This window comes from Schistocerca serialis, chromosome 2 (genome assembly GCF_023864345.2).
Source record: "Schistocerca serialis cubense isolate TAMUIC-IGC-003099 chromosome 2, iqSchSeri2.2, whole genome shotgun sequence".
Lineage (NCBI taxonomy): Eukaryota > Metazoa > Arthropoda > Insecta > Orthoptera > Acrididae > Schistocerca > Schistocerca serialis.
This window is the reverse complement of record NC_064639.1, coordinates 997,015,574-997,042,370: the sequence shown is the minus strand read 5'-3', so window position 1 is coordinate 997,042,370 and position 26,797 is coordinate 997,015,574. Positions and strand designations below refer to the sequence as shown.

At 40.6% G+C, this 26,797-nt stretch overlaps 1 pseudogene; it reads right to left on the bottom strand.

The window, feature by feature from the left end:
- Positions 1–5,674: 5,674 nt before the first annotated feature.
- Positions 5,675–26,797, bottom strand: part of LOC126456580 (uncharacterized) — a 93,745-nt pseudogene continuing 72,622 nt past the window's right edge.

Genomic DNA, 26,797 nt, shown 5'->3' with positions numbered 1-26,797 from the left:
GTATATCGCCAGGCTCATATATTCTACACACCAACGTGAATAGTCGTGTTGTTGCCACTTTTCCCAATGATTTTAGAAATTCTGATGGAATGTTATCTATCCCTTCTGCCTTATTTGACCGTAAGTCCTCCAAAGCTCTTTTAAATTCCGATTCTAATACTGGATCCCCTATCTCTTCTAAATCGACTCCTGTTTCTTCTTCTATCACATCAGACAAATCTTCACCCTCATTATTTATCAAAATTTAGGCAGTGGCGGAGATCGAACCCGGGACCGAAGACGTTTTGATTATGAATCAAAGACGCTACCCCTAGTCTCCGGGTAATATGCCAGACTTAAACTTCCGCATGTCCCATCCGGATCTGATAGTGACACACTTGCGTGTATAGACAGCGGCTTTTGGAACTTCCAGTTTACTGTGACTTTTGAGGCCATCGGTCTTCAGACAGTTTACTTAGCTGTTTGCAGTTGTTGTTTTCAAAAACTGACTGCTGTCAGATAAGACTGTTTACGTGTATTACAATAAACATCATATTCGTTGCATACACGATTGTATTTCTCCTGCACTTCACATGGCGTACTTTGTTTCTTTGTCTTGCACATTTATTTCATAAAATTAGCAGTGAAATTGCGAAGAGGTGTGATAAGGTATTAAATCCTGCAAAGCGAAGCAAGTACACATGTTGACAAGGAGGCGTAATCATTTTCAGTACAAAGTGAACAGCTGTTGCTGGCTTAGCCATAGTAGGTGCGCAGGCATCTGCAAATTGATATGATTTTCACCCTTCCGTTTCCTGTAACCCTATGAAGATCACCCTTTGTACGGAATTTTAAAATGCCATTCACTTACTCTGAAGGAAATGAACAGTATATCGTCAGTATATTGTATGAACAACATCTTCATTACAAGAACTACTAATATCGATCAGGTAAATTGTTCGTCTTTGTACATCAAAACTTTGGAAAGTCCACTTCGGCACCGCTAAAGCAGTAGTCTGCTGGCACTGAAAGGGGCGCTGTATGAGACACGCCTAATGCAGACGCTCACATCATTTACCGGGTGCAAACAGGTGGGTTATGAATCACTGCAACACGCTGCCACCTCGTGACGGAAATAGCAAACAACCTAAGTTACACATTTACTGAACTACATTAAGAAATAATTAAATGTATTATGTTCTGTTTATTTTGTTAAAAAGCTTAGTGTGCTAAAACGACTGTAAAAGTATGTATTGTGTATTATTAACAGTCACGGCTTTAAAAATAAGTAATAATTGTTAAGGGAATTCCCGCATATTAATCTGAGCGGTGGTATCCCGCCCTTCTTGAGAAGAAATAGCTCTCGAACAAAGGTTGTCGAAGTGGTCAGTAGCAGTGTGTGCACAGTGCACATGAATGGTGTTTGCGTGGTGAAAATCGAGCACTGTAAAATTAACCTTTGATGACTGCTGAATGATGCTACCATTTTATGAAAAGGGCAACTAAACTGAGTGTCAGAGAACAAGTAGTTTGCCTTGACTTATTGTGGAGTAAAAAACCAGTTGTATTTTGTGTAATGGGGCTTTGCAAGTTGCTAGAGACATACGTACAGCTGAAGATCCACAAATAGGAAGCTACTACTTCACCTTTCAATACCATTTGTTAAGGAGGTTTAGACATAACACGTCACCAGTTTCACCTGGTCTGTGCTACAACATGTAACAGGTCTTAGTTTCCTTTGCTATAACGTAAAGTGGTCTTCGAGTAGGGAAGTCGTAAAAGGACAAGCCACGGCATTATAGGAACTGTAAATTGAGTAATAATATAATTTTTATTTATAAAGCAAATGCTCACCTCGTGTGTTCTTTGACGTAATTAAAAATCGACATCCTTATAGTTTCAATGTTTTAAACCAAAGATTTTTACAGTGATAAAATCTGGTGTTTATTTGAATACAAAATTGTTCGCTTACTTACAATGAGAATCCATAAAAAATTACAAACCAGCCAAATTTCGTAATGGATGCTGAATGTCACTGTTACTATGGAGAAGAAGACATCATAAGATAAAGTGAAACGTCTTTTCGTAAGAAAACTTTGGTGACTTGTGTACTTGATGTCGAAACCAGTGGCACGTGACGAAATCTGAGCTTATGTTAATTAAAGTCAGGTGTAGGTAGTAGTTTACAACCTTTACGTAATTCCTGATTACATGTTGCTAAATGACGAACTTTTTCATACCTTGCATGAGATATTTTTACAATGTTAACATTAAATATTTTACCACAACAGTAGGTAAGTTTCTTCAATGCGTATCATGTAACTCATTAACATTTTATTATGTTAATTTTGATGAAAAGTCCTGCATTATTTACAGTAATTACATATGTCTGAGTGTAGGAACATTAATATTAGGCATTTCTACGAATTTAAGTGCTCCATATTGAACTGACGTCGTTTACGATCGTCACCTCAATGGCAGTTAACGTTTAAACTGCTAGGTTTCCTCAATGATCATTTGCTGTTAACACCTGTTTACTATCATTTCAACTAATTCGTGTGGTAGATTGCAAGCTCTCACAGTGATCAGCCATCGCGTAGCTGAGCATGCGACTGTCTCCCGTAATTTACGAGTCCGATTGCCACACACGGTTAATAAAGCAATTACCACATGCTAATTAGGATAAAATAAATTGAATCGAAATGGAACATCGCACGATCCATTTGGCAACATCGATCTTCTACCATGAAAGTTAGTAATCACAATTGTTAACTTAAATGAGTCGGAAACCACTTTACAGTGAAACTAATATTATTATGCTTTCGTATTCATGTAAGCAAAATTTCGTTTCCATTTTTCTAATTTTACTATCGATAACTCATTCGACAATTATACACAGAGAGGAAGCTGATGGTTTTCATACTGTCAAAATTTGCTACCTTCATTATTAATTATTAGGCGCATAAATCTTTATATGAAAAATTGCTTCCAGAAAACATTTGTAAATTATACCTGAGAAGTAATTTCAGTTAAGACAGTCACAATACAATTTATCTGAACTACATCCTGTTCTACAAGGATTGAGAAGCTGTGTACATAACATAGAAATCCTAGGCGCCAAACGCGCCTTAATAGTTTTAGTTGTTGTCGTCGAGATTGGTCAATGTAACAATTAAGTTCTTTGGGCTGTGTTGAAATGTTGAACAATGTATTTGTTTAACAAGTGGTATTGTGTAATGTGTCAAGAATTTCTGAATAAATACTAGTGATTTCAAAAAGCAATATTATCCAGCGACTTTTACTAGAACTAAAAAACTTGGACCTATTAAGTGGAAATCATAAACAGAAACAGACCCATCAGACAACGAGACATCCAAGTAATGGTTCTGCCCTTACGAAATTATATGAACGTTGACAACAATAGAATAGTTAGTTCAAAGTGAGATATGTACTTTCCGTTCATCTACGAACATTTTGACGGTAAAGAAAATATAACATTATAATATGTAAATTTGACATACTAACTGCAACAAACAAGCAGAAACTACCCGCTGTTAACTCAGAAGTCATTTTGTTAACACTTCCTTTCATATTACTCATAAATAATCTGTAATTAGAGCCAGGTTACGAGAGAAGGTCTAATGACCTGTTGCTAATAGGACGCAAACTGAAATCACCTGCAAACCTTGTCCGTGGATGGTAACACGGCCTCTCCAAGACCCTCGAGACGTTCGACGACAAAACGTTAAGAGGAAATAACCACCGTAAATTACCTCCGTAACGTAACTTAACCGCTGTACCGCACTGTATGGAAGACTCTTTAGGAAAACGGAACGTGCACCCCGTCCGAAGGCAATACATTACTTTCGCAAATAAACGGGAAAAGACGGACTGAAGTCAGAAAATGACTGTCGCCTAAAGTACCCTGCTGGCGTAATTTTCCCACTTCTTTCTGTCAACGTTGTTGTTACACACGCTGGATTTCTATTCGTCTGGAAAGACTTCCAGCATTCTTTTCGTGTCGGAACCCCACAACCCGTAAATTAGCTAAGAAGTGACTCATAATGAAAAGAAATACTTCACGTATGTCGCCTCTAGAATTTTTCAACTTGTATTACATAGTAAAGGCTTGCATCTTACAATTCCAACTAGACAATCATGCCAGAATAGGAATAAAAAGCACAAAATATTTAAAGAGCGGATGCGAAAACAGCAGGTCAAATATTACCAAATTATAAGACACAAAGAAACAGAGCTCATCATGTAATGATCGACAAATAATAATTGATGACCTCTATTTCAACGAATTTCGTTATTCCCATTCGCAAAGTGGTCATGAAGTAAGGAAAAAATAACGTAAAAAAGGAATGTCTTCACGAGTGCAGAACAAGTGATTAGACTCAGCTTACCATCAAAATATAGGCGGACGCAACGAGAAATTCACAGCATGCCCGTTTTATGCGGTTGGATAGAAGGTTTTCTAACATACAGGGAGCAGTATGTCGTCCTGAACTGGGTAACTTCAACAGATACAAGTGTGTGCCCCAGGGCAGCGTAATAGGTCCTCTGCTTTTTACGATTTATGTAACGATCTGGTTGATGGTATTGACAGCGGCCTTAGACTGTTTGCCGATGATGCTGTAGTCTACAGGAAAGTAGTATCACACGGAAGTTGTGAACAAATCAATGAGGATTTGCAGAAAACAAATGCGTGGTGTAATGACTGGCAGTTACCTCTCAATACCGTAAGTGTAACCTACTGCGTATAACAAGGCGAAAATGCCCATTAATGTATGAGTACAAAATTAATGATCAGTCTTTGGTAGCGGTAACATCAGTGAAGTATCTAGGTGAGACTATTCGAAATGATCTCAAATGGAATGATCAGATTACGCAAGCACCGCGTAAGGCGAACTCTAGATTGTGTTTTATTCGTAGAATCCTGAAGCGATGCAGTCCTTCAACAAAGGAAATAGCTTACAATATGTTAGTTCGTCCAGTCTTAGAGTATTGTTCGTCTGTATGGGACCCTTAGGCTGGGCGCGCACAAGCGACTTTTCAGTCGGCGCGACTTAACAATCGCTGTAGCGGAAGTACATTGTGGTGCGCACACAGCGGGAGGAAAATCGCAACTACTCTCAGTACCAGCATGGATTTCATCGAAACAGCTTGTTTGGTGGCGCTTTTACTGCGAAGAAGAGCGAGAAAACAGGGAAATGTCGTTAATGGGTGCATCCGATTGCTAAGTCAAAGACTAGTGAAAGGGCAGTTTTACAAATTACACGAAGAGTTACAAAATCACCCAAATAAATTCTTTCAATACTATCGAATGAGTAAGAATAGTTTTGATACACTGCTTCAGACAGTAGGACCGAATATAACAGAACAAGCTACGACATGGAGGAAGTGTATACCACCTGAGGAGCGCTTATCAGTGACTTTGAGGTGAGCACACATTATTTCATTCAACAGCTTTTATTGCCCTTTTACATTATTGATTAGATACATCAACAGAACCATTTCATTCTAAAATTGTTGTTGCCATTTTACATTACTGATCAGATACATCAAGAAAATCGCTACTGCAAGTCGAAATTGGCGAACTTGTCTCATGAGAAAACTGTAAAACCATGTTGCGCATAGAGGTTTCCGTGATCTTGTTGCGGTTGTCAGCAGAGGGGCACACGAACAAATTTTATGTAGGTTCCGTTTCATTTGGGACATTTGAAGAATACGGTTGAACGAATGAAGATCCTGGAGAATAAGTTGCTTGAGTGGTGTTGTAAGTCGCTTGACTTGTGTTATAACACATGTTCGGATGCTGTGGAAAAATCGGTGAAAGCTGATAATGTCTGGCATTCCTCATCACATTCAGTATTTCTATTTTCGCGTAATGTTTCTGTTCTTCGTTTAACTTCGCCAGCATGGGGACAAGCATTAATGGAAAAATCTTATCCTCGTTAACTTCTTCTTTCTGTCTGTCTTTTCATATATTTAATAGAGATTCCTCGTAGGACGTAACTTTCTTGGCTTCTCTTTTCGTAGAATGTCGTACTTTTGTGCTCCGTGCAGTATCTTTTTTTAAGACAAAGTGGGGGGAGAACCTACTTCCTTGTTTCCTGTGATACTGGGCATAATTTCGATGTTGCTGGTGGTCGGTCTGTCTTCCATTTGAGAGTGCAGAAATAACACTGCATGGAAGTATAGATATTTCCTCCGTTTTCTTGCAGCCTCGCCAGACGAAGATTTTTTCTGTGATGCCAGTTCTCTCGCGAAGCAGTCCTTCAGATTTTTCCACTTCCATTGAATTTCTTTGTCTGTCATAAATGAAATTATCACTGTATATCATTTATCGTAAGTATTTACCTTAATACTTCTATGAATAAATATTAATGCTGTTACTGAATATTAATACTTCCAGATACCTTGCAACCGGAAATAGCTTTCGCTCATTACACTACGAATATCTGCTGGGAGCCACTATAATCAGAGAAATTGTGAAGGATAGATGCGAGCAGTTGTGGCAATGTCTGAAGATGATTGGAAGATTATTGCCAAACAGTTTTTAGACAGAACTGACTTTCCAAATTGCATTGGTGCTGTGGACGGGGAACATGTGAGACTGAAGAAGCCTGCTGACAGTGGCTCAGAGTTTTATAATTACAAGAATTATTTTTCGACAATACTTTTGGCCGTAGTGGACGCTGACTATTGTTTCACTGAGGTAGGCGTGGGCTCGTACGGAGCCAATGGGGATTCTAATGTGTTCAAGAAATCCAACTTCTATCAAAAATTGAAATGTAATCAGTTAAACATTCCAAGTCTTCAAAAATTACCACACGACGAGGAAGGAGAGCCTCGACCTTTTAATTTTGTAGGAGATGAAGCATTTGCACTGTCTAGACATATTCTGCGACCGTACTCGATGAAAAACCTGACAATGAAACAGTGTGTTTTTAATTATAGACATTGTCGTGCTCGTAGAATGGTGGAATGTAGTTTGGGGATTTTGGCTAACAAATGGAGACTATTTCATCGACCTATGGATGTGAATGTTGGTTTTTCAGACATAGTCATAGAAGCATGTCGTATTCTGCACAATTTCGTAAGACGAAATGACGGTGTACGAACTGAGGACGAGTCGTACGAATGCCTTCTGCAAGGCCGTGAGCCTGTAGGAATAAGAGCTGATGCGTGTGGTATGCAGATAAGGGATTATTTTGCAAACTGCTTTGTGACTCCACAAGGATCAGTATCTTGGCAATATGAAAAAATTTAAATTGTTGTAACTGTGATATCTACATGAATGAATAAAGTAAGTGAACCATGAAATACCTTTGTTAGTCTTTTCTGGTCCAGGTAGTTCAGTCCAGTTTCGAATTTGGCTGCAGCATACTTCTCCCCATAGTTTCTCTTTCAAAGTGCGATAACTGTATTCTTTTAATTTCCTGTTGTAGAGAGCTGGTCGCTTTTCTACTTCTGCTATTAGTCTTTCTGAATCGACATCACAACAATGTCATCCGTAGTGCAAATCCCGTTATCAGACATGCTGCTGGCGCACTGAACTTGTGTGTATGCAACACAGAGCGAGAGCGACTGACACAAATCGCGTCGCTAGTGCGCGCGGGCCCATGCCAGTGCCTGTGAATCATTCCACACCTGCGACAATCGCGTCGCGCATGAAATAGGGCCGGTTGCGTCTTTTAAATCGCCGCTACTTTTTTGTCACATGTGCGCGCGCTCCTATTCAAGCCACTGTGTTTCATTCTTGCGACAAATAAATCGCCCGACGGAAAATCGCCAGTGCGCTCCTAGCCTTACCAGTTGGGTCTGATTCAAGAGATTGAGAATGTCCAAAGAAGAGCGGCAAGATTCGTGACTGGAACATTTAGCCATCGCGAGAGCGTTACAGATCTCTTAGAAAGTTTGAAGTGGGACACACTTGCTAATAGACCACGTGCTAAACAGAAGGGGCTGCTCACTAAATTCCGAAATCCAATGTTCACCGAGGGTGTAGAGCATATATTATTACCACCAACTTTCAAATCGCGTAATGATCATCATTCAAAGATAAGGGAAATAAGAGCTCGTACTGAGGCGTTCAGACAGTCGTTTTTCCCTCGCACGATCCGCGAGTGGAACAGAGGGGGGGGGGGGGGGGGGGGAATATGACTTTGGCACGAATTGTGCCCTCCGCCACACACCGCTTGGTGGCTAGCGGAGTATATATGTAGATGTAGATACACATGACTTACAACTCAGAACAAATACCTACCATTTGCGAGCGATATACACTATAAAGACAGAAGGCAGACAGTTTCGACAAGCACGTGGCTCAGAATGTACAAAATGAGTGCTTTCGATCACAAAACAAATCCCGACCAAGAAAAGCTGGATGATATGAAAAGAAAAAAAGAATTAGACATGTCATATTCCCCGACTATAAAGTTAACAGTAACATATATTCCCTGGATACAGTTACGGGGTGCTAGCGTAACTCAATGCGTCCCATTTTAAGCGCTCTTAGCCCTGTAACTGCTAGCGACGTGTATTATATATATATATATATATATATATATATATATATATATATATATAGGGTGAGTCACCTAACGTTACCGCTGTATATATTTCGTAAACCACATCAAATACTGACGAATCGATTCCACAGACCGAACGTGAGGAGAGGAGCTATGTAACTGATTAATGCAAACCATACAAAAATGCACGGAAGTATGTTTTTTAACACAAACCTACGTTTTTTTAAATTGAACCACATTAGTTTTGTTAGCACATCTGAACATATAAACAAATACGTAATCAGTGCCGTTTGTTGCATTGTAAAATGTTAATTACATCCGGAGATATTGTAACCTAAAGTTGACGCTTGAAACCTCCGACGTTCAGTTGCGTGTTGTAACAAACACGGGCCACGGTCGGCGAGCAGCATCTGCAGGGACATGTTTACGATGACGACCGTGTTTACGAGTGTGGCTGTAGTGCACTGTTGTGGTTTGGTCTAGTTGTCGCAGTGTCCGCATGTAGCGCTTGCTGCTATTGTTATTCTGCATTCGTCTCCGCACGCAGACCAACTGTAGTACACCGTGTTACCAGACGTCTGTGATAGTGTAGTGTTCCAGGAACTGTTACCATGGTGTATTCGAATTCTGAAAAGGCGGAGATGATACTCATCTATGGCGAGTGTCGACGAAATGCAGCTGAAGCCTGCAGGGTGTATGCAGAACGGTACCCGGACAGAGAGCATCCAACGTGCCGCACATTGCAAAACATCTACCGCCAACTATATCCAACAGGTATGGTCCTCACTTCATTGCAGGGGCCCAAACGGCTGCAACGTACATCGCGTTTCTACAGAATGATCTGCCAACGTTGCTCGAAAATGTCCCACTGGAAACGCGTCGGCGTATATGGTATCAGCATGATGGTGCACCTGCACATTCCGCAATTAACACTTGGCTGACCCTTGACAGGATATTCAACGGGCGTTTCATAGGACGTGGAGGACGCATAAATTGGCCAGCCCGTTCTCCTGATCTTACACCTCTGGACTTCTTTCTGTTGGGTACGTTAAAGGAGAATTTGTACCGTGATGTGCCTACAACCCCAGAGGATATGAAACAACGTATTGTGGCAGTCTGCGGCGACATTACACCATATGTACTGCGGCGTGTATGACATTCATTACGCCAGAGATTGCAATTGTGTGCAGCAAATGATGGCCACCACATTGAACATCTATTGGCCTGACATGTCGGGACACACTCTATTCCACTCCGTAATTGAAAACGGAAACCACGTGTATACGTGTACCTCACCCCTCATGGTAATGTACATGTGCGCCAGTGAAGGTAGGTGGTTAGTGTTTAACGTCCCGTCGACAACGAGGTCATTAGAGACGGAGCCCAAGCTCGGGTTAGGGAAGGATTGGGAAGGAAATCGGCCGTGCCCTTTCAAAGGAACCATCCCGGCATTTGCCTGAAACGATTTAGGGAAATCACGGAAAACCAAAATCAGGATGGTTGGAGACGGGATTGAACCGTCGTCCTCCCGAATGCGAGTCCAGTGTGCGCCAGTGAAAAAGACCAATAAAAAGGTGTTAACATGTGGATGTAATGTGCTGTTCCAGTCTCTGCTGTACCTAAGGTCCATCACCGTTTCCTTTGGATCCCTACGTAATTCGGTGCTCTCCGATACACACGATCTTACAGCGGAGCAGTGGTACTCAAGCGTCAACTTTAGGTTACAATATCTCCGGATGTAATTAACATTTTACAATGCAACAAACGGCACTGATTACGTATTTGTTTATATGTTCAGATGTGCTAACAAAACTAACGGGGTTCCATTTAAAAAAACGTAGGTTTGTGTTAAAAAACATACTTCCGTGCATTTTTGCATGGTTTGTATTAATCAATTACACTAGCCCCTCTCCTCACGTTCGGTCTGTGTGGAATCGATTCGTCAGTATTTGATGTGGTTTACGAAATATATCCAGCGGTAATGTTAGGTGATTATGTATATATAATGTGCACACTGGTCGTGCCTCCAATGCTAATGACGTATATATGTGACAGGAGCTGGGCATTCCATAAATGCTAACGTCAGATAAATTAATACAATCTGGGATTCCTTTACTACATGTTAGCAACGTGGAAACGCGGTTTGTCGCAAAACCAGTCGTTCTTAGATGTGACTCATTTGGCAGCAGGGGCAGTTCTTCGGCCTCGAGGCTTGCTTTATATCATTTTATTGTGTTTAAAATTTGTTGGCTCTTGTTGTCTGACGAGGCAATAGAACGTATTCTCGTGGAAAGTATGAGACTGAGGACATTGCACCTCTTGATTTTCGTCCGATATCTAAGGAGCCGGAAAGCCGTTATCTCATTGCATATCTTAACTTCCCCGAAGTACGGCTGACAGCGATAATGAAGATTAAGGTGGCGTCTCCCAATGATAAAAGTTTGGTTTGTGGACAAATTTCAGTGTTAAAGAAAGGAGCCGAATCCCAAGGTAGGTAATTCAGATACAGCACATTCAACTGCGATTCCGACAGTAGCTAAAAATCCTTAGTGCACCGCACGTTTTTGAGACATTATTCACAGAGGAATTATCCTCAATTATTGTAGGCGTGACTAATAGTTACTATACTTGTCGGTGCTACTTTTTATGAGAAATCCCGTTCTAAGGCCTTGAAAGACACGTGTCTAGGAGAAACGTGTCCCTTCTTTGCAGAAATTCTTCTCATGGCAAGAAATAAAAACAGAAAAATTCCAAATATTGGCCAAATGATTCTGTGATCAAAACTCCGATTTTTGGTGGAATAATGTCTCACGACAGGTATTTCCTGTTAGTTTTAATGCTGTATTCTTGAGACAAGAATGTTCCTGCTCAGAATGATAGGCTCCACAAGATAAGATCAGTTTCATACCTGAGAGGAAATTTCAAAAAAAGTACCCACTCCATCCTAAAAACTTTACACTGGCGACAGTCCCCTGTTGTTCGAGGGACACTTAGCGTTCAAATTGTACAATCCATCTAAGAGGTGACGGTTTGCTTTAAAAAAAGTTTGTTCTGTTTGATTGTGCGGTGGTATTTATACTTGACTTTTAGTTTACGCTGGTGCAAAGTGTGGCATAGCAGTCAGCGAAGACTATGTGGAAATTATTAAATGTAAATTGAAGGAGATCTCTGCTATCAGCTTCAGCGGAACGTGACTCGGAATCAGAGGTACGAATAAAAATGTGTACTGGACCGGGATTTGATCCCGGAGTCTCCTGCTTCTTAGGCAGGGGAGTTAACCACTGCCCCATCCGAGACACAGTGTTATCGCAATTGTACGGACTACCTCGGCACGCCTCACGGCCGATCCACATTCCCATCGAGTGCTACCTCTCCCCAGTCGTTGTCCATTGACTCCAAGTTCGCTACGCTGAGATCGCCACAGGAGTTCTGATGTATTTGTGCACCTGCACTGAAGAAGGTAGATCCACTGCCCAGCTAGGCAGAACAGACACCACACATTCATATAATGTATGGGAATTACTGGCATTAATGTAACACCGCTTTTGGAACCTTATTTGGGAAAAGCAAACGTTATATGTAGACATTTGGCACACAAGTCTACAGGTTCGAAGGACAGCTTCTGTAAAGTTTGGAAGGTAGGAGACGCGATACTGGCAGAAGTAAAGCTGTGAGAACCGGGCGTGAGTCGTGCTTCGGTAGCTCAGATGGTAGAGCACTTGCCCGCGATATGCAAAGGTCCCGAGTTCGAGTCTCGGTCGGGCACACAGCTTTGATCGGCCAGGAAGTTTCATATCAGCGCACACTCCGCTGCAGAGTGAAAATCTCATTCTGTTAAACCAAACTGTATGTTGGTAAAATTTTCTCGGCTTATAGCCATGTTAAGTGATTTAAAATCCATGAGCTTTCGGCCGAGTGCTCCTCGGACGTTGTAAGATGGTGACTAATTATCGCTCCTGCTGCCCCTATACAGCCGCGCTGCATTCGGCGAAGTTACTGGTAACGTTTTCGTTGCGCTCTTGCCGCGCCCGCTTCAACCCACCGGTGGCCCGGTTCCAGGCAGTGATTGGATGCAGGTCGCCTTCGCTATTCAGGTTGTTGTCAGAAACTTATCACGATCACTTCTTTTATTACGCTTTCGCAGAAACTAATAGTCCGTGTAATAACAGATGTCTCGACAAATGCAATACGGTGTCCGTTTTGTAAAGCATGTTCCGCTACCACTGGTTTCTAGGATGCCGCAGTCGAAAATGTCTACACAGTGCTGTTCGAAAGTACATACAGTCTCTCAGATAAAACTGTCCACCCAAATAAGGTACTTTACATACGCCTAGCACTCTAAATTCCACATCATCTTTCACAGGCCTCATTAGATAGGTCATTGTATAGCCTTCGAAATGTTTATAAGAGAGCACAGCTCTACGTCCCATCTAGTAAAACATCTGGTCAGTCTCCTTACTCCACATGTTGGTTAATGAGTGCACCACCTCAAAAACACGACCGACTTCATCAGTCGAATTAAATGCTTGCGTCTTTGAGGAGGAGATATGCTGGTTAGCTTTGATGTAGTGTCATTACTCACGCTCCAAGTTATTTGACGACACTTGGTTTATTTAAGCACACTCTAACGTCATCGTATTTTTTGTATGTTTCAGAACATTTGAACCAGACGGACGCCGTCGCAATGGGGAGCCCATTAGCTCCAGTTGTAGCCAACCTGTTTATGGATTACTTCGAAGACATCGTCCTGGACACAGCTTCTGCAATTGCTAGGTGCTTTTATCGTTACGTCGACGACACGTTCGTTGTCTGGTCTCATCAACATGAAAACCTGGGAGAAATCTCTGACAACAACAACAGCATCCCCGACAACACCAAGTTCAAGTTGGAAGTAGAGACAGATGGGCACCTCAGCCACAGTGTTTACTGTAAACCCACCACCAAAGATCGATATCTGCGTTCTACCAGCTATCACCACCCTTCGCAGAAAAGTTCTGTTCTGAGGTCCTTGGTACATCAAGCGGAAGCCGTCTCAGAAGCTGAAAGCGTTCAGTAAGCAGAAGGCCCCTGAACATAAAACGAAGAAGCTTGCGTTTTTGCCTTTCTGTTGCTCAGTAACAGGAAAGATTACCCAGTTTCTAAAGAGACATCAAATCGATTTGGTCTGCAGTAACCTAGCGAAAATTCTAAGTAGAGTAGAGTCATCTAGATTTAAGGAAAGGTTTTTAGCAGCTGTACACATCAAAGTCAAAACTTGAGTCATCTAGACTTCATATACTGGAAATAACCACATAAAAACTGAGGTCTACTGACTGTTCTGGACACAGACAACTTCAGCTGATACTCCTATTCTGAAGATGGCGTAAGACAAGGCCGAAACCGGTCATTTTAAATAAAATAACTATTGCGATCTAGCGTGTTTTTCACTAATTTTATATAGCTTGTAAGGTCGCTGTTCTCCGAAAATGTTATCAAAAATTTTGAATACAGGGTTATGATTCACTGAGGTACCATTTACTTATAATTGAAGGACTTCGTGCGCTGTCCATCTGGCAGCAACATCGACACTCCTTTCGGGTGCACATACGTACATTCCTACGATATCATTTTATTTCTTGCTGCATCTGCTCCTTATAAAACTTATCATAGACCTTTACCAAATTCTGCTGTGCTACACCCAGCTTAAAACATAAATTTTGTTTCAACAATTTGGAAAGTGTTGGTGATTTCGCTCCTGGTTTTGTATTGCTGTCACGGTTCTAGTATAAATCGGTCTCTGCATACAAATATTGACCGAAGACCTATTTCTTGAATCGGTAATCCAGAGTCACCCGTCATTTTTCGGATTATCCTTTGTAAGTAGGCTGTTTAGGTTTTCTTATTGGTAACGCCACGTAGCGCTCTGTATGAAAAATCACTGGCTGTGCTGTGTGCAGTCTGTGGCTAGTTTGCATTGTTGTCTGCCATTGTAGTGTTGAGCAGCTGGATGTGAACAGCGCATAGCGCTGCGCAGTTGGAGGTGAGCCGCCAGCAGTGGTGGATGTGGGGAGAGAAATGGCGGAGTTTTGAAATTTGTAAGACTGGATGTCATGAACTGCTATGTATATTATGATTTTTCAACGCTGTTAAGGTAAATACATTGTTTGTTCTCTATTAAAATCTTTCATTTGCTAACTATGCCCATCAGTAGTTAGTGCCTTCCGTAGTTTGAATCTCTTATTTAGCTTGCAGTAGTGGCGCTCGCTGTATTGCTGTAGTTCGAGTAACGAAGATTTTTGTGAGGTAAGTGATCTGTGAAAGGTATCGGTTAATGTTAGTCAGGGTGAGAGGTGGCATGAGCCCCCTCTCATATTTCTGTCTTACGGTTCTCCTCTCTAATTGCAAGCAGTGGAAAGTTGCTATTCCTTCACACACGGACTTTCCACGCAGCGTCTCTCGTCACCCGGGTGGTCTGGTGACAGTCGGGCACTGCTGATTTTGAAAGGGTAAGCCGACGGGTGTGAGGGAGTCGAGTGAATGCTTTCCAGACGCCGACATTGTCAAGAGACACGCCCGCAGGGGCCTGAAGTAGTGGCTGGGCTAGAGGTTCCGTTACTTCGCAGAAACTTGGCGAAAACACTTTCTGGCGGGCTACCAGCGAGGCGTGGGAATGACTTGTGTACCCAGGCAGTTGTGGCGGGAAAATTTCCGCGCTTTCTACAAAATAGTAACTGTGATTGGCTTGCTCAGGGCATAGCTCCGTGACGTAGCAAAATCAGCGAAGAAATTGGCGCCATGAATCTCCATTGGTGGAATGGTAGTGTTCCGGCAATAGAGTGGAATTTTCCGCCGGTTTTCGAGTTGCTGATTGGAACGGTTAACCACGGCCACTGTCGTGGGGGCAGGAATGTTCTGTGTTCGGTTTTGTACGGGTGCTCTTGTGGGTGGTCGGCTCTCGCCTGTCGGACGGAGTAGGTTACAAGACTGAGCTCTCGCTGCTCTGGACAGCCTGCGTTCTGTTGGCTGTCTAATATACTTTTATTTAATTGTAACTGTTTGACGAAGTTACTGAAGTTTCGACTTCAACGTAACTTTCCGAGTACAGTTGGCAATTGAGCATTCTGCGTACAAGCGGCCTAAGTTGTCTGTCTTGAGCAGTTTTGGCTAAAGTTGACTGTATCGGAGTTACAGTGTGACTTCGCTTGTTAAAATCAATCACTGTACCGTCAGTGATTGTGTGGCGAGCCTTCTTCGTCTCCCTCAGAGGCGCATTTGTATTGCTAGGAAGTCTTTAGTCTGGAACAACCAAACCAGGATAATTCGTTTCTGGCTATACTCGTGACATTGTCATCACCACGACAGGACGTCAAAGCAACCAGCCATCGCCTCCGGTACGCCAGATCGTGTTCTGGCAGTTAAGAAGACAGTTTGGTAATGTATGTCCGGAGCACCGGCAGATAGGGATTTTCCTAGGTGATAATCAGAGCTCAGCAGAGCGCGCCTGTTCGTCCTTTTATAACTTTGTTCTGTCTTGTGTAGCAGCAATTAATGTTGGGATAGCTGTGTGTCTCTCTTAAGATTTGAGTGGCAAGGAATTGGCTCCACATACCACTTCGTCATAAACCTCACAATCTAGTTTAGGGACAACTTCACCTTCACAGCGTTTGTTTGAGTATCCAATTTGAGCCAATTTGATGTATTATAAATGTTTCATGTGTTTTTGTTTATTATTTTGTGTTCAGTCTTAATAAATCAGATTGTTATTTTGGACAGAACTTTCATTCTGTTAATCGGTAGAGCAACCATATCATTTCCACTATGTTAATGAAACCTTCCTTTATTTAACTTACTTATCAAATTAAATTATTGCAGGTGCCAAACTCTTTTCTACTCCACTTGCAGGGTTGATTACAGCCAGTTCGCGTATATCTTTTAATCCATGTGCAACAGCAAAAAGTCGGAGTTAGAATGGGGGGGGGGGCTTAGAGCATCATTTGCATATGTAGATTCTAGAAGAATTTAGTGTTAAATACACTGCTAGCCCTGGCACCTCGCAAGAGCCATTCTTTTGTAGGGACTATTGAAAGTCAGATTGCATTATGCTGAAAATATTGTGTGTCAGTTTTAGGACAGTCATGCATAATTTGTTCAAAGGGGACGTTTCATATGGCGACCCTGCCAGGATACCTCACTGGAATCTTCTGATTTTTTTTCTTGTAGTTTGTGTAATTAGTGTAGCTTTTGTTCATTGCTAGCGCGTAATTGTAGAGAGAATCTCCTTTGTAGTTGCAGTCTTTCATCGTTGTACAGTAAAACAGTTGTGGCATGCATGTAAATTTGCACCAAGTATTTCACAGCTGCTCTTGCAATTAACGAGATATTATTTTCAGCGCTATGTTAATGTGTTAACTTATTTTTGCTCTTGAAATTGTGCTTTTCTGTGTTATCGTGCGAAATATTGTAACAATAATGGCGTGTGAAAAACTTAACACTAGGCTCCGAAGTAAACTGAGAAATAATAGTGACGATGAGCGTAGCTTACCAATACCACTGTGTAATGAATTAACAGACATTCAAAGTAGTAATTTGGTAACTGCGCATAGGGAAATGGAGCGGGCTTAAATAATGGTGTAGACAGTGAAACAGGTAGTGAACAGGGAAGCATTATCGATCAATCGGTAGGCAACAGCTCGCCTCAGGAATCGGGAATGACAGAACACAATATTGCAAATACTGTAGACTCAGGTTTTGGGTTCTCACCTTTTTCTTAAATGAGTCAAGACACATTTTCCGCTTGTCATAATGTGAATGTTGCCGGTGCAAATTCACCGCCGAAAAGCACTCAGGAACATGTTTCAGACACCAGTGCATTGTTATTACAATTAATGCAACAAACGGGACAAAAGCTTCAAAAGTTAGACACAATGGAACAAAATCTTCAAAAGTTAGACACAATGGAACAAAATCTTCGGAAGTTAGACACCACGCTTCAACAAACACTTGAAGATTTAACTACTGAGTTACATAACATTGAATCGAAATGTCAAAAAGTCTGTAATGACGTAAAAACACAAATTTGTGAGCATTTTCAACCAATTTTTCGCGGCATGAAAATGCATTACAGAATCACGAAGCAGCCATAAAAGAACTGCAAACTATTGTTCATGAAAATCATGAGACCTTGCAAGCTAAAATTGACTCAGTTGCAACTACCGATTCGTTTACGCAACTTGCAAAAACTCATGAAAACTTAAAGGACACAGTAGATACTCCGAAAATTGGTTCAGAAAGATACATGGAGGAAATTAGTTCATTATCAGAGAAAGTAGTCGAACTTTCGGATCAGCTAAATAATTTATCTACAAAGGTAGATGATGAGCTGAATGACACAAGACCTGTAGCCTTCACTGACACTGAAGAGTATGAACAAATTAGAAAATTCAAACAAAATCAAAATCAAATCAATACACAGTACAAAAGAGAAATCCGGGAAGTACAAGATCAGTTGGCACAAGTAATACAAGAATTACATATTTCAGAGGACACTCGCACTCCCATGCGGGAAGAGGGACTTAGAAATACGGAACAACCACAAAATAACAACACAGGGCGTTTCGGAAATTATGAAAGAAATTGGCAATGTGCACCGAATTTTGAGATGCAACCGCCGACACGACGTAACAATGACCGATATGCGACGCACCGACACGATGATTTTGACTATAAGCTGTTCTTTACTACACGTAAATTCAAAATATTTAAGAATTCTGGCAACGACATTCATCCACGAGCATGGCTTCATCAATTCTCTCATTCTTTTCCTCCCAACTGGTCATTGCAGCACAGATTAGAATTTATGTGTGGCTACTTAGAGAATGAACCAGCTGTAAGAATGCGATCGGTCATTCACGATTGCCACAGTGAAGGAGAATTTTATTATGCCTTTATCTTAGCATATTGGTCTCAAGCTACACAAGACCGAGTAAAACATAGCATCATAATGATGAAACATTTCGAACAATCTGAATTCTCCAGTCTTGCAAAGTATTTTGAAGACATGTTGCACAAGAATCAGTACCTGTCAAACTCATACAGCCCCTCAGAACTCATCCGCATTTGCTTAATCAAATTACCTGAACATTTACGACATATTACTTTGGCAGGACATTGCAAAGACGACATTGAAGCTTTTCATGGACTCTTACAAGAATTAGAAATTGACACTGACAATTGTGGAACGCGAAAACAGGAGCACAACAATTACAGGTCACATCCGTTGCAATTCCGCGATGAAAGAGATACTAACTGGACACGAAGAGGTTATTCTCACAACACAAATCGTGACCAAAACAGACACCACCTGTATGACAACCACTGGCAGAGTAATAGTTACAGAGAAAGTTCGCATTTCTGTAGTAATGAATATCACGGAGACAATCATAGAAACAGACAATATGGCAACCAGAACTATTATTATCACGGGAGACAGAATAACTTCAGACGCAACGGTCCACCATGCAGTGATAATTCTGGGAGAAATTCTCCACCACTTAACAGACAAGAAAGGAACTACCGACATGACGACAGATGATATAATCATAACGATAGACCTGAATTTCATCAGAACTGGCGGGATTCAAACAGAGCAGGGCCCTCTCGACAAGGTGAATTAGTAGAAGTTAGGTCTCCTAACCCCAATAACGACGCACGCCAACAAAGAGATAGCAGACAATGACTCGCACCGAAGGCAGCCACGTGCGCCGGCTGGCTCAGAGCAAAACAACATAGACGCTAACCGTCAGAAAAATTCCAGTATTCTTTACCGACGTATACCGCATGATAATTGCGTTCAAGTTGAAACTCTGCGTATTAGGAAGAGTAAAGGATTGCACCACATTTCACATGTAAAACCGTTTATTGAGAGATAAACTTAGTCTTTGCTATAAAATTTTTCACTTTACATTACTAGTATGCTTTGTCAGACTTAGAATCTGTTAACATGCAACAATGTTTGAAGTTAAATATCCAGTCAAGAACCAAGAGAACTTATTTCAACAGAAATTACGAATGCATTGTTATAGTGAACAGATGACACAGTGTTGTTATTTGTACATTCTTGCTTGTTAATTGCGCGATTACGTAACGACTATAAGGCTTACATACTTAGAACATACACCAGTACTGCTAATGAGATTTTACTGCAACATTTTGGTTTACTTGAAAATACATTCTTTATTTAAAGTACTTTCTGTGAGATACCAGATGACACAGTGGTTAGTTTATGTGACAGCTACACGATTATATCACGACGCTACTAATGTGTGACACAATTTAGATTGTTGCTTTTGCGGTGTATCTGCTTTATATCTGCAGTTTTTCTGAATTCTTCTGGAAAGTAAAACATGTTTTAGAAGTAACTTTTGTGGTATAGCTACAATGAGACAGCCTTTTCCGTAGCACAACAATATGTTACATTATAGTACTTTCTTGATCACGGTAAGGTACGTAATAACTACGATATCTATACGCAAAGCATTTCACTTTCGTTTATGATGAGGTAAGTACATTGACTTCAAAAGAACTTTGCTTACAGAGGACGATAACTACGGCAGTTCCACAAAATTATCTTACAGCAAGACGCACATTTAGCGCTACAGGAGACGCATTTGAGTGATTAATTTTGTACTTAATCCATTATTTTTCAAGATTTTGAATTACAAAGAAAGTTTTCCGGGATACATTTCATTCCATTGCTGTATTACATTAATCCTCAGGGGGTACACGCCTACTTTGTGTACCATGTGTTTTGCAAGCACAAGGAGCCCTAGCTAATATGGTATTTGCTTATACAACTTTACACATCGGTACAAATGGATCTGAGCACTATGCGACTTAACGTCTGAGGTCATCAGTCGCTTAGAACTTAGAACTAATTAAACCTAACTAACCTAAGAACATCACAGACATCCATGCCCGAGGCAGGATTCGAACCTGCGACCGTAGCAGTCACGCGGTTCCAGACTGAAGCGCCTTTAACCGCACGGCCACACCGGCCAGCACACATCGGTACCATATTGCTCTAACAAACATATTACACAGCTATCTGATCATTTAACTGAGAGATAAACATTTTTTTTACTACGTCAGTGACACATGTTTACGCAATTACGGAGTTTGATTACTTCACACTTATGAAATTGTATTTTGTCTGTACTTTGTGAACTGTTCATATTTTTTCGGTACCATTGTGATACTATGAGAGCATTGAATGATGTATTTGGTAAGGGAGCATGATTTTAAAGTACGTTTGAGTTAGATGACACTGCTGAAATGAGCAGAGAATATTTTTTAGGGTTTGAAATTGTTGGAGGTTCAAAAAATGGCTCTGAGCACTATGGGACTCAACTTCTGAGGTCATTAGTCCCCTAGAACTTAGAACTAGTTAAACCTAACTAACCTAAGGACATCACAAACATCCACGCCCGAGGCAGGATTCGAACCTGCGACCGTAGCGGTCTTGCGGTTCCAGACTGCAGCACCTTTAATCGCACGGCCACTTCGGCCTGCAATTGTTGGAGGAAGATTTGAGATTTGACTGAGGTGTTATGATGTTATTATTACGACGACGATGTGTATTATGCTGTTGAGGTGTGTTTATGATCAATAATCTGATGTTATATGAGGAATTTGATTATGCTATGTATTCATTATGATGAAATATTGAAGACATGTTGATGAATACGAATATGTACATGTGTAATAAGGTAAGGAATAAGGAGTAGTAGTTAGGGACTCTGGTTTGTGAAAAAGAATGTTGGAAACCAAGAATCGTACTTTAAGAGTTATGAAATGTGTGTAAATGCGTGAATGTATCACAATGCCAGCGAAAATTTTTTGGACACTGTTATATTTGCAGGATTTTGTTTCTACACACTTGTAGAGCAAATTGTCGACCTGTGAAATTTTTATATGAGACTGTCACCGTAGCGGAAACTGCTGTCGTAAACATTTCGGTAAGAAAGGTAAGTGACCGTGACGTAATGCGTTCTGAGCGGCCAGGTGTGCCAGCCGCCTTGAGAAAAAGCCAGTAGGATGAGAAGAAAGACGCCATTATCCTCGCTATTGACATTTCTTTGTAGAAAGCATAGCAGTTATGACACGCTCAAACTTGAAAACATATAGTTACACTGTGGAGCTCGTAATTTATGATATTTACCTAAAATGCCTAATGAAATGATGAGAAACATTTTATATCTATTGTCTTTGTAGTTGAGAGACTGCTCATTTTGTTTAATATCTAGTATCTAGCTCCACTGCAGCGTTGGTTAAAATAAAATTTTATAGATGTACTAATATAAATATTTTATGCCTACAGATCCAGTAAATAATTTTACGATCTATTAAAAAAAAACGAAGGAGCATAAAAAAGACATTTCCCTTCACAGGAATTGCATACGAAATTTTCTTTTCAAGTACTTGGTAATTGTTTTGGTAGAATAACTTCTTATGGTGCACCACTTTAATGACATAGATATTAAGATGTGAACAGACATTTCCCTTTTCTGCATTGTTGTCTTTAGTGTACTATTTTTTCTGCTTGAGCTTTGTCATGTTTAGATACAAGTTATTGCATTTGCTGCTGCTGTTTGCCAGGCATAATGTTACTGAATTTGACTTTGTATTACTCTGTCAAGCCAGTTTTACTACTGATTTATTTTTCTTGTTTGCTGCTCATTGCCATATATTAGTTGTAATATTGCTGCTTGCTTTGGCAATTTGCATTTTTTATCTTTGCTGTTTGTGTTAATTGTTTTGTGCTGCTGCGTTGCCTCGTCCCTCAGTTTAGCATCTGAGCTCAGTAGATTTAAGTTAGCTTAAGATGGGGTAGGCCATATAAGAGAACAAGTTGTGATGAATTGGAAGAAATGCATTGAGAAGCTATAAGAAAATGGTTTGGCCAAAAAAGTATTTTGAAAGAGGATATGAACCAAAAAAGTAGGGTTTAGGGAAAACAGGTTTAGGTAGGATTTTCTTGGAAATAAATGATGAGGTAAGATAATGGAAAATAAATAATGAGGTAAGAAATGTGTGAACATATAAATCAGAAAGCATGCTTGGATAGAATTTTTTTGGTGGAAAGAAGTGTTGAAATAAGAGGAAAGATATATGGAACGAAGTTTTGGGGTGGACTGCACTACCAAATGTCACACTGAAAACAAACCCTGTCCTGTATTTTTGTGTTATAACACTATGTGAACTTGTGTTTTTCCTGTCTTAATGTGTTTAGCTAATAAGAGCTATGTTGTAGAATTTTTCTGGTAATATGTTATTTTCTTTGTAAAGATGTTTAGACATTATTTATTCTGTTCTGTTTTAATGCTCATGTGTGAAGTTGATGTTTCGAAAGTTATTCTGATCTTTTATGTATGTACTCATGTCATAATTCCTGTAACACTGATGTATATGTTATTTCGATTCTTTCGTAAAGCCTGTACTACAAATGTTATCTGTATTGTTATGTTCTTTAATGATGTATTTTGTACCTTTGTAATTGTATTCTTATGTTACAAAATTGTAATTGACATTAGTTCATCATATTATTAACTTGTAAGTTCCATTTCACTGCACGCGTTTCTGTTGGTCATAGTATATGGACAATATGTGAGAAGTAGGGACTGTTAGTGTTTGCACGTGTGTTAATAATTCAGCAAGGGACTGGATAACAGCGTTGCTGGTTCTAAGGACAATTCCAAAAACTTTGTGAGTACACAAGTGGTGGTTTATGGACTTGCTATATTCTCCGCAAGACTCTTCGATGGTGATTGTGCACCTGCACAGTCGCAACAGATGGCTGCTGGCCGTCTCTACAAGGACTACAGTGGGTCTACATCTTTGATGACTCACCACTACCATTATTTCAACACGGACTGCAATGGGTCTGCACCTCTGGTGCCCCACCAATACCATACTGTCTACCAGGACTACAGTGGGTCTCCTCTGTGATGACCTACCTTCCAATATTCTTCAAAACGTCGAATGACTCTGCTGTGGGTTTGCTCAGTTGTGGCCCATTACCTGCCTGCATGTCAAGAGTCAGCACTGTCTTTCCGTTGGAAGGACAACACTACATCTTCAAGACTGCATGGAATTCCACTACTTCCGTGTGCATTCTCTTTTACTGCTCAGACTTTGAAGAAAAAAAACACTGCAGTTTTACTGTGATGAATGATCAGGACTGTCTTTAAGGACTGTGAGAAATTTTAGCTTTTGACCAACATTGTATTAACAAGTGTGTGCATTCGATATCTTTCTTACTGTAATTATGAAAAATTTTTTCAAATCTGTATTGGCCAGTGCCCAAAACAACTTGTAAAATTTTTTGTGGGGAGCATGGGGGCTATGTAAGTAGGCTGTTTTAGGTTTTCTTATTGGTAACGCCACGTAGCGCTCTGTATGAAAAATCACTGGCTGTGCTGTGTGCAGTCTCTGGCTAGTTTGCATTGTTGTCTGCCGTTGTAGTGTTGGGTAGCTGGATGTGAACAGCGCGTAGTGTTGCGCAGTTGGAGGTGAGCCGCCAGCAGTGGTGGATGTGGGGAGAGAAATGGCGGAGTTTTGAAATTTGTAAGACTGGATGTCATGAACTGCTATGTATATTATGATTTTTCAACACTATTAAGGTAAATACATTGTTTGTTCTCTATTAAAATCTTTCATTTGCTAACTATGCCTATCAGTAGTTAGTGCCTTCCGTAGTTTGAATCTTTTATTTAGCTTGCAGTAGTGGTGCTCACTGTATTGCAGTAGTTCGAGTAACGAAGATTTTTGTGAGGTAAGTGATCTGTGAAAGGTATCGGTTAATGTTAGTCAGGGCCATTCTTTTGTAGGGACTATTGAAGGTCAGATTGCGTTGCGCTGAAAATATTGTGTGTCAGTTTAAGGACAGTCATGCATAATTGTTCAAATGGGACGTTTCACCTTCTTCTTCCCCATCTGTCAATGTTAACGTACACATCACTACATTGTCTATAATCGTAGCTCTTTCTGTCAGCAAAAAACTCATTTAGGGTTAAATTCGTGACTTCTTACACAAAGTCATTGTTGGTGACTGTAGACACTGTTGGGCTAAATTTACTTCCACCAGTAACGAGTCCCAGAAGTTGATATAGGTCAAAAAGGTAAAATCAAATATAGCTGGAAGGATCAAGCTTACTGCAGATCTAGCATCAGGGTTGGAGTTGGACTGATCTTGTATATCCTCCAAAACCCTCACAACCGTTCCCCATTTTCTTTTATGACTCACTAAATTGTAATGAGCACTCCAGCTAGTATCAGACAACGGCTTTAAACTTTTTCCTATATTTCTAGAAGTAATTCACATCTACACATAAAAAACAAGAAGAATGAATATAACTTCTCTATAGCTCCGAAAAACGTGACGCTAGGCTGCTAGAGGGAACACAGATGAATGCGTGAGCTCCATAGAGATTTAAGGAATGATTAACACTGGGCCAGAGCAGAACTTTTGGATTGACTTCCAGAATGTTTCGTTGTACTTGCTCATGTACACCTGACATTGACACTTTGCTGACATAACCTTCAGCTTGAAGAGAGTAATATCCAATTCTTTTCCATCTGCTGCTGAATATCTTTTAATATATCGTCCGCAGTCTCTCTCGACACATATAATCTTTACAAAACGTTTTTCTGTGGTTGTTTCCAGTGTATGAAGCCTAGATGACTCTAGTGTTGATCCTGATGTCTACAGTTGGTAAAAACCTTTGCTTAAATCTAGATGATTCTACTCTACTTGACCTCGCTGGATTTTCATATTCATAAAATAAACTATATTATAATTATGTTTAACCTTAGAAAAAGTAAGTTTTAGAATGTGATACTGTAATTAATAAATTACTTGTAAGGTCTTCACTGCACTCAATTGTACATTTTTATACTATAATTATAGTATATCTGTGTAAATGGCACAGGTTTCAAGAAAACTTTCTTGTAGAATGATTGCGTCTGGTTATCATGCTATAGTTTTTAATCTTTGTGCAACGTTCTACAAAAACTATAAAACTTCTGAACACACTCATTGACAGTTGCCATGACCTGATAATACACAGGTAGGTACCCATGTTTATACTTCGCGTACGTATGGGGCCTCCAACTTCGAACTGCCTCTTATATACTGAACATATTTTGACCTTATTTTGGATTTGATTGAAAATGATCTGATCATGGCGGCGAGGCCTCCAAATTTCGAGGCCGATTAATGTTTGTGGATGATACATTACTAGAAGAGTCAACCTATATGAGCTCTCACGGAAGCTCACCTACATTTTTACTACCCGTGGACCGATCGCGCCTGCAACAGGGAATTTCTTTTAGTGGGACATCTGTTGTTGTTGTAGTTGTTGTGGTCTTCAGTCCTAAACTGGTCTGATGCAGAGCTGCATACCCTCGGGAAAAATTACGGCCGTAGCTTCCCCTTGCTTTCAGCCGTTCGCAGTACCAGCACAGCAAGGCCGTTTTGGTTAGTATTACAAGGCCAGATCAGTCAATCATCCAGACTGTTGCCCCTGCAACTACTGAAAAGGCTGCCGCCCCTCTTCAGGAACCATACGTTTGTCTGGCCTCTCAACAAATACCCCTCAGTTGTGGTTGCACCTACGGTACGGCTATCTGTATCGCTGAGGCACGCAAGCCTCCCCACCAACGGCAAGGTCTATGGTTCATGGGGGGGGGGGGGGGGGGGGGGGACATCTACAACTGTTAATTGTTCCTAATTTGAAACCTGCGCTACAACTGAACAAAAATGTTTATTACTCCACTCTTACAGAACCCGGTGATTATAGCGTGGACACTTTTCCACACTCCCTGTGAAGAGCCCTTTAATTTAATTTGGACATGTACACTTTGCACTGAATTAAGATATGTCCGTTGTTATCTATATATTTTCGACCTTACTTGCTTTTGTATTACAGGTAGCTTTTTTATTGGTCTCACTGCTCAGACATATGATTTTATTTTTAATTTACAGTTGCACCTGAAGATGCGACTTAGATCCTGAAACTGGATTGTGTAAGACTCCAGTAACAAAAAAAGATCTGTATAGCTGTAGCGTAAGTTTCAGTTATGAACACTGGAACAGGAAAGGTAAAAGTGAGCGTGGTACACGAAGTACCTTCCGCCACACATCACAAGGTGACTTGCGGAGTACAGTAGACGTAACGTGTGTACGAGCGATGTTTTACTTTGATGCAGTGTGGTACCATGTCTTCTATTTTGCCAATTTCTAC